This window comes from Papio anubis, chromosome 20 (assembly GCF_008728515.1).
Source record: "Papio anubis isolate 15944 chromosome 20, Panubis1.0, whole genome shotgun sequence".
Taxonomy (NCBI): Eukaryota; Metazoa; Chordata; class Mammalia; order Primates; family Cercopithecidae; genus Papio; species Papio anubis.
In genome coordinates this window covers 7548719-7561118 of record NC_044995.1, presented here as the reverse complement: position 1 = coordinate 7561118, position 12400 = coordinate 7548719, and the positions used below count along the sequence as shown (strand labels likewise).

General features: G+C 46.5%; 2 protein-coding genes and 1 pseudogene across 3 annotated transcripts in view; 2 read left to right on the top strand and 1 right to left on the bottom strand.

The window, feature by feature from the left end:
- Positions 1–12400, top strand: part of LOC101014050 (zinc finger protein 600) — a 219897-nt gene that overhangs the window by 113984 nt on the left and 93513 nt on the right. The window lies entirely within an intron of this gene.
- Positions 1–12400, top strand: part of LOC100999951 (zinc finger protein 28) — a 52709-nt gene that overhangs the window by 13897 nt on the left and 26412 nt on the right. The gene's annotated exons all lie outside the window — the stretch shown is intronic.
- On the bottom strand, positions 4781–5457 carry LOC116271747 (annotated as a pseudogene).

Sequence of the window (12400 nt, the reverse complement as noted above, 5' to 3'; positions counted from 1 at the left end):
TCCATGTTGCCTGTTCCGTGTGATTCTTTTTGCTCCTTCGCTGTTCACTGGATCCTGGTGGGAACAAGTCCCCAAGCAGAGAGCAGAGCCAGAAGGTGGGGCTGTGCTGGGCTGGCGCCCTCTGAGGGGAGCTCAACCCTGACTTCACATTAGTGTTCTCAGGCATTTTGGAAATACATCTTTTATGCTGTTTTATCAGAGATTGCTGTTATCATAGCTTTAAACCCACCCTCAGTAATATTTACTATGGCGCTGGTGATTCTCATCGGTGTCCAGCATTGAACATCGAGGCAGTTTCCTCCATGTTGAGAGCTGAGATCAGCCTGTGATCCACAGGGAGGTGAGGGGACTGTGCTCTGCATGGGGTTTGGTTAGGGCCAGATCTGTGCCCTGGAGATCTGTGCCCTGCTGCAGCGTGTGTGTGGACTTTTCCAGGAGGGGAGCAAGATCTGAAAACGGGTCAAAATTAGCCTTGTAGGTTTTCCTGTGGGACGTTCTTATCTCTGCATGATCTCTGGTGCAGTGGGCAGCAGAGGACACTCTTTCTCCCGGGTGAGGTCTCCCCTGTGTGTGTGTTTTGTCACAGGAAAGGAGTTAATGGTTTCTAAACATTAAATCTCTGATTTTTTTCACATACAGGATTTCCAAAGACTCATGTTACATGAGGAAGCCACCAAGAAGAGGAAAGAAAAGGATCCAGGTGAGTGATATTCCTCGGTGGATTCTGCTGTCTCTTTCCTTTCTGAAATGTCAGGTATTGTAGTAGCCAGTCTTCTAGGAGTCTGAAGCGTCCTGCCTCACACATTTGCTGGCACTCACCTATGCCTTTTCTCAGTCCTTGTCATCTTCATTTAAATTCCATCTCCAATAACCTAGTGAATGAGCTTGGGAAGAGGCTCCCCTGGGCATGGTCCTGGAAAGGGCTCACACCAGACATGGATGGAGACGGGGTGAGGGTCCCATGCTGTCAGTGATGTTGGGCAGCAGGGATTGTTCAGAGACCACATCTGGATGCATGTTTAGCTCTTTGTGGACCAGATCAGAGAAACTGTATATGAAAGTCATACATTGTGGGTGAAAAGACGAGCTATCAGACTGTTACTGTGTTTGTGTAGAAAAGGAAAACATAAGAAACTCCATTTTGATCTGTACTAAGAAGAATTCTTATGCTTTGAGATGCTGTTAATCTGTAACCTTAGCCCCAACCCTGTGTTCACAGAAACATGTGTGTATTGAATCAAGATTTAATTCGTCTCGGGCTGTGCAAGATGTGCTTTGTTTAAAAAGTTCTTGCAGGCAGTATGGTTTGTGAAAGGCATTGCCATTCTCCATTCTCGATTAACCAGGGACACAATGTACCAAGGAAAGGAGCAGGAACCTCCGCTCAAGAAAGCCTGGGTATTGTCCAGTTTTTCCCCCACTGAGACAGCCTGAGATATGGCCTCACGGGAAGGGAAAGACCTTACAGTGCCCCAGCCCAGCACCTGTAAATGAAATGGTCTGTGCTGAGGAGGATTAGTGAAAGAGGGAGGCCTCTTTGCAGTTGAGGTAAGAGGAAGGCATCTGTCTCCTGCTTGTCCCTGGGAATGGAATGTCTCAGTGTAAAACCCGACTGTACATTCTATTTACTGAGATAGGAGAAAACCGCCCTATGGCTGTAGTGAGACATCATGGTGACAATACTGTTCTTTAGTGCACTGAGATGTTTGTGTAAAGTCAAATATAAGTCTGGCCTACGTGCACATCCAGGCACAGCACCTCTCCTTAAACTTATTTATGACCCAGAGTCCTTTGCTCACGTGTTTTCCTGCTGACCCTATCCCCACCATTACCCTGTAGTCCTGCCACATCCCCCTCGCCGAGATAGTAGAGATAGTGATCAATAAACACTGAGGGAACTCAGAGGCTGAGGCCAGTGCAGGTCTTACTTGCTGAGTGCCGGTCCCCTAGACCCACTCTTCTCCCTCTATACTTTGTCCCTGTATCTTATTTCTTTTCTCAGTCTCTTATCTCCACCTTGTGAGGAATGCACACAGGTGTGGAGGGGCAGGCCCCCTTCAGCACATTAATGTGCATTGGTATCTGGTAAATTCTGGAAAAGGAGACAAACTAGGGAAGCTATTTTGCATCTGATTTTGTAATGCATTTGAAGCTACACTAGTGAGTCAATATCTCTGACTCCAAACTTTCTTCTTTAAGAGACAAGGTGTCACTCTGGGGCCCAGTCTGGAGTGCAGTGGAACCATTCTATTAACAGCAGCCTCAAATTCATGGGCTCAAGTGACACCCATATTAGCCTCTCAAGGAGCCAGGATGATAGGCGTGTGCTACTATGCCAGGCTAATTCTAATCTGAGAGAAGATGAGAATGAGAGGTATGTACAGAATGAGGGAGGGAAACAGTGATGAAGATGAAGGGGGACCCTGGGTGCAGATGAGCGGTGAGTTGATTGGATGTGATGATGAAGTGATGACGTGTTGCTTCCTTTATTTGTAACGTAATGAATTTAAGTCCCTCTAGTACATAATATTTTAGGCAGGTGTTGAAGGATGGGCTGGACTGACTTTGAACCTTGGTTTAGCAGAGCCCATGTGTTCATGAAGAAAACATTTGCTTAGATCTCATTTCTACAGCTGCCTCTTTTTCAGTGTTTTAAACACCTGCAGCTCTGTGTTCACAGTGTGTATATTTTCAACATATTTCTGTGACTTTCTGGGAGTGAGTAATTACATGTTTGGGATTGATGCCATCAGAACCTTAGACCTCAAAAGAAGTTTTTTTTGCTCAAGAATATACAAGATGGTTTTGGAATTTTTTTTTTAATTTTTTCCAAGTGGCATGTCACTCTGTTACTTAGGCTGAAATGCAGTGGTACAATCTTGGACTGCTGTAACCTCTGTGTCCCAGGCTCAAGTGAGCTTGCATCAGCCTCCCAAGTAGCTGGGACCACAGATGTGTGCCAGGAAGCCTGGCTAATTTTTTGTATTTTCGGTAGAGATGGGGTTTCACCATGTTGTCCAGGTTGGTTTCAAACTTCTGGGCTGAAGTGCTCTGCCTGCCTCAACCTCCCAACGTGCTGGGATTACAGGGGTGAGCCACACTCCTGGCTTGTTTTGGAGCTTTCTGTTTTGATTTAATTTAATGTAACTTAATTTAGGAGAGCTAAGTAATTAAACATGAGGCCAAAGTACATAAGAAAGTGGCAGTCTTTTATTGCAAATATGCATACACTCTCAGACGAGGTTCTCTCGTCCTCAGGTGTGGGGGGCCAGGGAAGTCGCGCTGGCGCTCTCGGGTGATGTTCTCCAGTCCACGAATGTGGGGGGCCGAAGAAGTCATGCCGGCTCCTGCCGGCGGCGGACTTTTATGCCTGGGAGCTGGAAGGGGAGGAGTTTGGGGCGTGTGTGTAGGAGTGGCTTCTTGAATTTCGGTGTCCCCGGCTTGACGTCATTCTGCGCATGCTCAGTTGATTTGGTTCTTTTCCCGGGCGCGGGAAAATCTGTGATGAAGAACCCGGAAACAATAGGGACTGCTCCATCTTGTTCACCTTCCTCCATCTTGTCCTTTTTCCCTCACCCAAACACTTTCCAGTGGAGGAAGACCACTGGGCCTATTGGGCCTTCCAGGCCATCACATGGGAATGAGCCACACCTCCTTCCTCCTCACCTCAGAGCTTCTCAGGATAACTTGGGGAAATGTCTCCCGCCGTGAGCCTCGGTGAGCCCACCTGGAACATAGAGGTGAGGAATACGACCAGGAAAGCTCAGTCAGAGTGACACTGACCCCTGAAATGACTGACAACATACAGTGTGTGGCTTTTCTTCTGGGAGAGGGTAGTGCTCAGTTTTAACTGGAATTTTTTTTTTTAGTGTGACATTTTTAATTTAGTTTGGTTTCACTTAAGTTTAATGTTACTTCCACGCTGTGTTTTAGTAAGAACAATACACATTCTGTATCTATGGCTCCAGTCAGATATCCACTATTACAGATTACCTTCAAGTTAGACATACTGAACAAAAGAGTTTGAGTGAGTGAAGGAGGGGAGGAGTGAGGGGAAGGAGGTAGGGGGAGGGGAAAGGAGAAGAACGAAGCATTGAACAGCCATGCCAGCTTCTCCATACCACCTTCAACACTAACCTGCTTCAGTAGGAGAGTAAAGTAGGCAAGAATAGCAGCCACGGACTGTTGAACTGTTACCAGCACCGTGCTTTTCAGCAACATTTCAGCAGAGCTTGAAACATTTTTTACAGCAAAACCATTACAACAAACTCCCTCCCCAAACAACCTCTAACCATCTCAAGCTAACACCCAATTACTTTCAAACATTGGTATAAAATACAGTTTAAGCCATTAGAAAAATAGAAACCAATATCACTTATGCCTCTATCGTGTGATTAACCTCTCTGTTAGGTGCTTGCCTCACTTAGAGGTCTAATGGCTTTCAAATGTCATTTCCATTTCTAGCAGTGATTTTGCCACATCTGGCACGGAGACAACACAGTAACGGTGAAGAATGTAGTTCGGTTAGTGTCTTAAAGAACCTAAAACCTGGGACCAGTAAAATCCACAGAAATTCACTCTCACCTTTAAGAACTTTTGAAAACTGTTAAAACAAAACAAAACCCAACAGGGCAGGAACCAAATTCTGAGACCAAATGTAAAAGTCAGATTTAGTGGTTCTTGGTGACAGTGGGGAGTTTCCAAGGGGTGGAATGGGGAGGACTCGGGTGGTCACAGATAGTTTCTCTTGTTGGCTTCTATGGCTCACTAATTTGAGTCTTTATGGCTCACAATTTGAGTCTTCCACGTCCTGCAGAGCTTCTTTATTCTGCTCTTCTCTGTCACCCTGCATGTCCGAAGTACATAGTGTCAGATTATCACGAAACAACTGCATGATAAGTGTAGAGTCCTTATAGCTTTCTCCACTCAGTATATCCAGTTCTGCAATGCATCATCCAAAGCTGCCTTTGTCAACCTGCAGCACGGTCGGGGGAATTAAGAATTTTCTAGTAGAATATAAAACAATCGAGAGCAAGACCTAAGCGGATAGGACGTGTTGGTGGAAGTTCTGTCAATGCAGTATCACTAGCAGCTTTATCAGCCACTAGACTATTCTCTGCAGCCTCCTTCCTGTCATTTCCTGTGGCAAACTCTGCCAGATACCTGTGTAGTCCCCTTTCATTTTATAATAGAAAACCTTGGGCTTGCCAATGTTAGCTGCTGGAATGAGGGGTTTGTCTGGCACATCCAGAATGTCACAACAGATTAATGTTAGCTCAGTCTCAAATATTTGTGAATGTCCCCGAATCATTCCTAGGCTGTCTTCTCCTCCCTTATTTTCTTCTTCCTGTTCAATGCAGCTGCTTATTCTCCAGGAGGTCTTATAGCTCCAACTACATTCCTTACATACGCAACAGATAGAAGGTTCTTTCTCCAACAGTCAGTTCCATTATGCATCCCTGCTACTGTCTTCTGGACTCTTTCTCCCCGGGACAGTGAGCTCCAGAAAGTAGGGTCTGCACTCACGGATGGAAGGATAGTGTCTCCTAGACTTCCTTTTTCTGCCTGGAGTCTCGCCTCTGCTGCCTGGTGGCTGGAGCGCAGTGGCTGGCGGGGGGCTGCGCCTGATCCACACCTGTGTGTGCTTCTTTATCAGGCTGGATGAGATTGAGAAAAAGAAATAAAGAGACAGAGACAAAGTATAGAGAAAGAACAGTGGGCCCAGGGGACCAGCACTCAGCATACGGAGGACCCACGCCAGCACTGGAGATGGTAGAGACAAGGGTCTCCATCTCAGAGACGGGATGATCACTATCTCTACCATCTCAGAGAGGGGGATGTGGCAGGACAATAGGGTAATGGGGGAGAAAGTCAGCAGGAAAGTGTGAACAAAGATCTCTGTGTCATGGGATAAATAAGTTTAAGGAAAGGTGCTGTGCTTTGATGTGCACGTATCAAAACATCTCGGTGCAGTAAAGAGCGGTATTGCCGCCAGCATGTCTCATCTCCAGCCATAAGGTGTTCTCCTATCTCAGTGAATAGAACATGCAATCGGGTTTTACACCGAGACATTCTATTCCCAGGCACGAGCAGGAGACAGATGCTCTCCTCTTATCTCAACTGCAAAGAGGCCTTTCACTCATTCTCCTCAGCATTGCACTCAATTTACGGTGCCAGGCTGGGGACAGTCAGGTCTTTCCTTCCCATGAGGCCATATTTCAGGCTATCACATGGGAGAAACCTGGACAATACCTGGCTTTCTTGGGCAGAGGTCCCTGCGGCCTTCCACAGTGTTTGTGTCCCTGGATACTTGAGATTAGAGAATGGAGATGACTTTTACCAAGCATACTGCCTTCAAGCACTTGTTTAATGAAGCACATCCTGCACAGCCCTAAATCCATTAAACCTTGAGTCAACACAGCACATGTTTCTGCAAGCACAGGGTTGGGGTTAGGGTTACAGATTAACAGCATCTCAAGGCAGAAGAATTTCTTTTAGTATAAAACCAAATGGAGTCTTTTATGTCTACTTTTCTCTACATAGACACAGTAACAGTCTGATCTCTCTTTCTTTTCCCCACACGGTGGCATGATCTTGGCTCACTGCAGCCTCCCCATCCTGGGTTCAAGCAATTCTCCTACCTCAGCCTCCGAGTAGCTGGGACTACAGGCACATGCTGCCACACCCAGTTAATCTTTGTATTTTTAATAGAGGCGGGGTTTCACCACGTTGTCCAGGATGGTCTTGATCTCTTGATATTGTAATTCAACCCCTTGGCCTCCCAAAGTGCTGGGATTACAAGCATGAGTCACTGCACCCGGCCTTAACTTGAATTTTAAATGGATTCCAGTCCTCCAGAAGTGGGAAAAAAAAAAAAAAAGCAAAAGATGAGCAAAAACAGCGGATTAGACTCAAATCACCTTAAACTTTATCATCTCACAGCTTTTACCCACCTACACGGCTCCATGTTCCCTGCAGGCCTCTCCCCTGAGCTCTACAGTCCTGTGTCCAGTTCTCTCCTCTCTCTGCTGGGACATCGAACAGGCATCTCCGCCTTCACGTGTCCATAAGTGTCTTCCTAAACTCCCAAACATTGCCTTGCAGTCCTACACGTCTCAGATGAGGGTGACTGTGTACCTCTGGGGACTTAGACGTGACAGCACGTATTTAAAATATGGGAGATAAATTATATTATTTGTAAGTGTTGTAATTTATAATGTAAAGAGAAATTAGTATGTATTCATGAAAGGACTGGGAAGATACATCACTTCTAAAATTCTTTTGTGTGTGTATGTGTGTCTGTGTGTGTGTCTGTGTGTGTGTATGTGTGTGTATGTGTGTGTGTGTGCTGGAGTTTGGCTCTTCTCACCCAGGCTGTAGTGCAGTGGCTTGATCTCTGTAGGCAGAGGATTACCCAGGTGCTGAGGCAAGAGAATGAAGGCACAAACTGTTTCAGTATAATAGAGAAAATAGTTAGAATAAGAATAGTCGTAATACAGATTAGATACAGAGATGATCATGGACAATTATCAATCATTATTAATTGTTAGCTTTTAACATTACTCTTTGTTGCATTACTAATATAACCTAGGAATAACCAGTGGGTATAGAGTCAGGTGCTGAAGGGACATTGTGAGAAGTGACCTAGAAGGCAAGAGGTGAGCCTTCTGTCATGCCTGCATCAGGGCCGCGTGAGGGTTCCTTGGTGAAGCGGTAACGCTAGTGTCCGGGAAGGCACCTGTTACTTAGCAGACCACAAAAGGGAGTCTCCTTTCCTTGGAGGAGTCAGGGAACATTACTTTACCAGCTCCTTGTGGAAGGCTGGATATTATCCAGGCCTGCCTGCAGTCATCCGGAGGCCTAAACCCCTGCCTGTGGTGCTTCAATGGTCACGCTCCTTGTCCACTTTCATGTTCCTCCCATATTCCTGGTTCCTCTTTGGAGTTTGTAGTAGATAGTGGTAGAAGAAATAGTGAAAGTCTTAAAGTCTTTGATCTTTCTTGTAAGTGCAGAGAATAAAACGCTGATATATGCTGCCTTCTCTCTGCTTCAGCTACCTAAAAGGGAAGGGACCCCTGTCCTGTGATCATGTGACTTGCTTCACCTTGTCAATCACTTAGAAGATTCACCCTCCTTACCCTGCCCCCTTGTCTTGTATGCAATAAATATCAGTGCCCCAGCCATTGGGGGCCACTACCGGTCTCCACGTCTTGATGGTAGTGGTCCCCCAGTCCCAGCTGTTTTCTCTTTATTTCTTTGTCCTGGGTCTTTATTTATTACACTCTCTCATCTCCGCACACAGGGAGAACACCTGCTAAGCCCCGTAGTGCTGGACCCTATAGATCTCGATTCACTGCAACCTCCTTCTGCCGGGTTCAAGCAGGGAGATGGCTTCCCGGTCACAGATAAATGAGGCACAAATGGTTGCAATCTTTTGAGTTTCTTTTTCTTTCTTTTTTTTTTTTTCTGAGATGAAGTCTCATTTTGTCGCCTAGGCTGCAGTGCAGTGGCGCGATCTCAGCTCGTTGCATCAGCCTCCCAAAGTGCTGGGATTACAGGCATGAGCCACATTCTGGGCCCTTCTTTTGAGTTTTTGATTAGCCTTTTGAAGGAGGCACTCAGATACGCATCTATATCAGGGAGCAAAGCGGTGACTTTGAATAGAAGGCCAGTCTGGTTCCCTAAGCGGCTCCCAGCTTGACTTCTCCCTTTTACTTAATGATTTGGGGGCTTGAAGATTTATTTCCTTTCACACAGCCCGTCATTCATCCCACCTCTGGTCCACGTTGCTTGTTCTATGTGATTATTTTTGTGCCTTTGCCATCCACTGTCTGGATCCTGGTGAGAACAAGGCCCCAAGGGGAGAGCAGAGCCAGAACGTGGGGCTGTGCTGGGCTCGCCCCTCTGAGGGGAGCTCAACCCTGGCTTCACATTAGACTGCAGAGCATTTTGCAAATAGAGCTTTTGTGCTGCTTTAGCAGGGGTTCTTATTCTGAAGGGCTGGAGTCCACCCTCAGTAATAGTTGCAGTGGCTCAGGTGCTTGTCATCTGTGTGCAGCATTGAGCATCGAAGCTCTGTGTCCTCCATTTCTGAGGGCTAAGCTCAGCCTGTGATCCACAGAGAGATGAGGGGCTGTCCTCTGGATGGGGTTTGGTCAGGGAAGAGTCTGTACCCTGAAGGGGAGATCAGTGCAGCCCAGCTGCCCCTGCTGCCTCGTGTGTGGGGGTTTCTCCAGGAGGGGAGTGAGATCTGAAGACCGGGGTCAAACGTACACTTATAGGTCTTCCTGTGGGGTTTTCTTATCTCTGCATGATCTCTTGTGCAGTGGGCCTCAGAGGACCGCCTTTCTACACAGTGAGGTCTCCCTTATCTGGGTGTTTTTATTACAGGAAGGAGTGAACCATTTCATGAAGTTTGCTATTTTTTTTCACATGGCTAAGGATTGATTTCCTAAAGACTCCAGGTTACGTGAGCAAGCAGCTGAGAAAGAGGAAAGGGTGCCATGGTGCTGACATGGCCCCTTCCTCAGGTGAAGTGGATGTTCCTCTGGGATTAATCTGTCTCTTTCCTTCTGAAATGCTGCATTTAGTAGCCAGTCTTTTCTGAGTCTGAAGCATTTCTCCCACCTGCTCTGAGATTCCATCTCATGTGACCCAGGACATGAACTTGGGAAGAGGCTCCACTGGCATGGTCCTGGGAAGGGCTCACACCCAGACATGGATGGACACGGGTGTGGGCCCCGGTGGTGTCAGTGCTGCTGGGCAGCCTGGATTGTTCAGGGGCCACATCTGGATGTCAGCTCTTCGTGGACCAGATCAGAGAAATACTTACTAAATACATACATTAATGTAAGCAGGTATCTGCAAATTCCTGAAAAGGAGACCAATATGAGATATTGCATCTGATTTGAACAGCTCAGCCTGCCACTAGTAGATCAATATGTCTCTGACTTCAGACTTTTTTTTTTTTTTTAAGAGACAGGATGTTGGTCTGGGTATGTTGGCTCACGCCTGTAATCCCAGCACTATAGGAGGCCAAGGCGGGTGGATCCCTTGAGATCGGGAGATTGAGACCAGCCTGGCCCACGTGGTGAAACCTCATCTCTACTAAAAGTATAAAAATGAGTTGGGGGTGCTGGCGCATGCCTGTAATCTCAGCTACTCAAGAGGCTGAGGCGGGAGAATCACTTGAATCTGGGAGATGGAGGTCACAGAAAGCCATGATTGTGCCACTGCATTCCAGCCTGGGCAACAGAGCAAGATTCCATCTCTAAAAAATAAAGGAGAGAGAGAGAAAATGTCGCTCTGTGGCTTAGTTCTGGAGTACAATGGCACAATTTAGAGTTTACAGCGACCTGAAATTCCTGGGCCCAAGTAATCCCCACTTTAGTCTCCCAAAGAGCTTGAGTGATAGGCATGTGTCACCACATGTGGCTAATTGTTTTATTTATTTATTTAGAGATGGAGTCTCGCTTTGTTGCCCAAGCTGGAGTGCAGTGACGGGATCTCAGCTGACTGCAACATCCGCCTCCTGGGTTCAAGCAATTCTCCCGCCTCAGCCTCCTGAGTAGCTGGGATTACAGGCGCCCACCACCGTGACTGACTAATTTTTTTGTATTCTTAGTGGAGATCGGGTTTCCCCATATTGGTCAGGCTGGTCGGGAACTCCTGACCTTGCGTTTTTTCACCTCAGCCTCCCATAGTGCTGGGATTACGGGCCTGAGCCACCGTGCCCAGCTAGACTCTGCCCTTTTAATGACTTGGAATGGAATGGAAAGTGAAGATACACAGCAGTGGAACAGGATGCTTTTTCACATCATTGATTTTACTTATTTATTTATTTATTTTTAGTTCAGTTTCAGTCACTCAGGCTGGAGTGCAATAGTGGGATTTTTTCTCACTGTGGCCTCTGCCTCCTGGATTACAGTGATTCTTTTGCCTGAACCCCTTGAGTCGCTGGGATTAGAGGTGCACGCCACCACGCATGTAACGCTGCGATGTGATGCGTGTGCGTGAATACATGGATGGATAAGCCCATGGTTTATGTAGAAAACACAACCTTTGCAGTAAGTTTTTTTTTTATAATAATTGTAATAATTTTAAGATTTTTTCATTGTTGTCAACTGTCACAACAATGAGTTAATAGTAAGAAGGGGCCGGGCATGGTGGCTTATGCCTGTAATCCCAGCACTTTGGGAGGCTGATGCTGGTGGTCAGGAGTTCAAGACCAGCCTGACCAAAATGGTGAAACCCTGTCTCTACTACAAATACAAAATTTAGGATGGGTGCGGTAGCTCACGCCTGTAATCCAGCAATTTTGGAGGCTGAGGTGGGCAGATCACGAGTCAGGAGATCGAGACCATCCTGGCTAGCACGGTGAAACCCCATCTCTAATAAAAATGCAAAAAAAATTAGCCAGGCCTGGTGGCGGGCACCTGTAGTCCCAGCTACTCAGGAAGCTGAGGCAGGAGAATGGCGTGAACCCGGGAGGTGGAACTTGCAGTGAGCCGAGATCATGCCACTGCACTTCAGCCTGATCAACAGAGTAAGACTCCGTCTCAAAAAAACAAAAACAAAAATAAATACAAAATATAGCCAGGCCCAGTGGCAGGCACCTGTAATCCCAGCTACTCAGGAGGCTGAGGCGAGAGAATTGCTTGAACCTGTGCGGCAGGGGTTGCAGTGATCTGAGATCATGCCACTGCACTCCAGCCTGGGCAATAGAGTCACACTGCATCTCAAAAATAAAGAAAAAAGAAACAAAAACTGTCATTATTATTATTATTACAGGCATGAGCCACTGTGCTTGGTCTGGCTCTGTTTTCACAAACACATCTCTACCTACTCAGCCAGGGGATCCTTCTTCATGGCGAAGGTCTCCTTCACTGCTGTACTCCTCATAGAGTTTACGCATTTTTTGTGTGTGTACGAAATTCTGGAATCTACACAAGGCATTTTGTTGAGTATATGCTTGAAACTAGAAATCAGAGGCCATTTAATTTAAGAGATGTAAAACTGCTTTCACCTCAGGCCACCATACTGCTGCTTTTTTGGATCTCATTGATTCTTGTCCCTTGCCTGTATTGTAATTTGCATAGTTAGCCTTGGGTCAATATTTTACCATCTGCTAAATTAATTCCACTTTCCTCCAAGCTGAAGATTTGGTCTAACCTAGTGGAATTCTATTCCCACAGACGTGCATGTACAAAGTTCACTCCTACATGCCCATTACTTCCTGCCCTCCACCCTTCCCTTCCTTTCCTGGCCTTGCCTCACATGGTACATTGATCTGGATGCAAATCCCAGCCTATTGATTTTGTAATGCTGAACACCCCAATTTCCCTGTGAGCCCCTCGCCTCCAACACTACTCTCACTGAGTAAGTCAAGACCTTATTCATC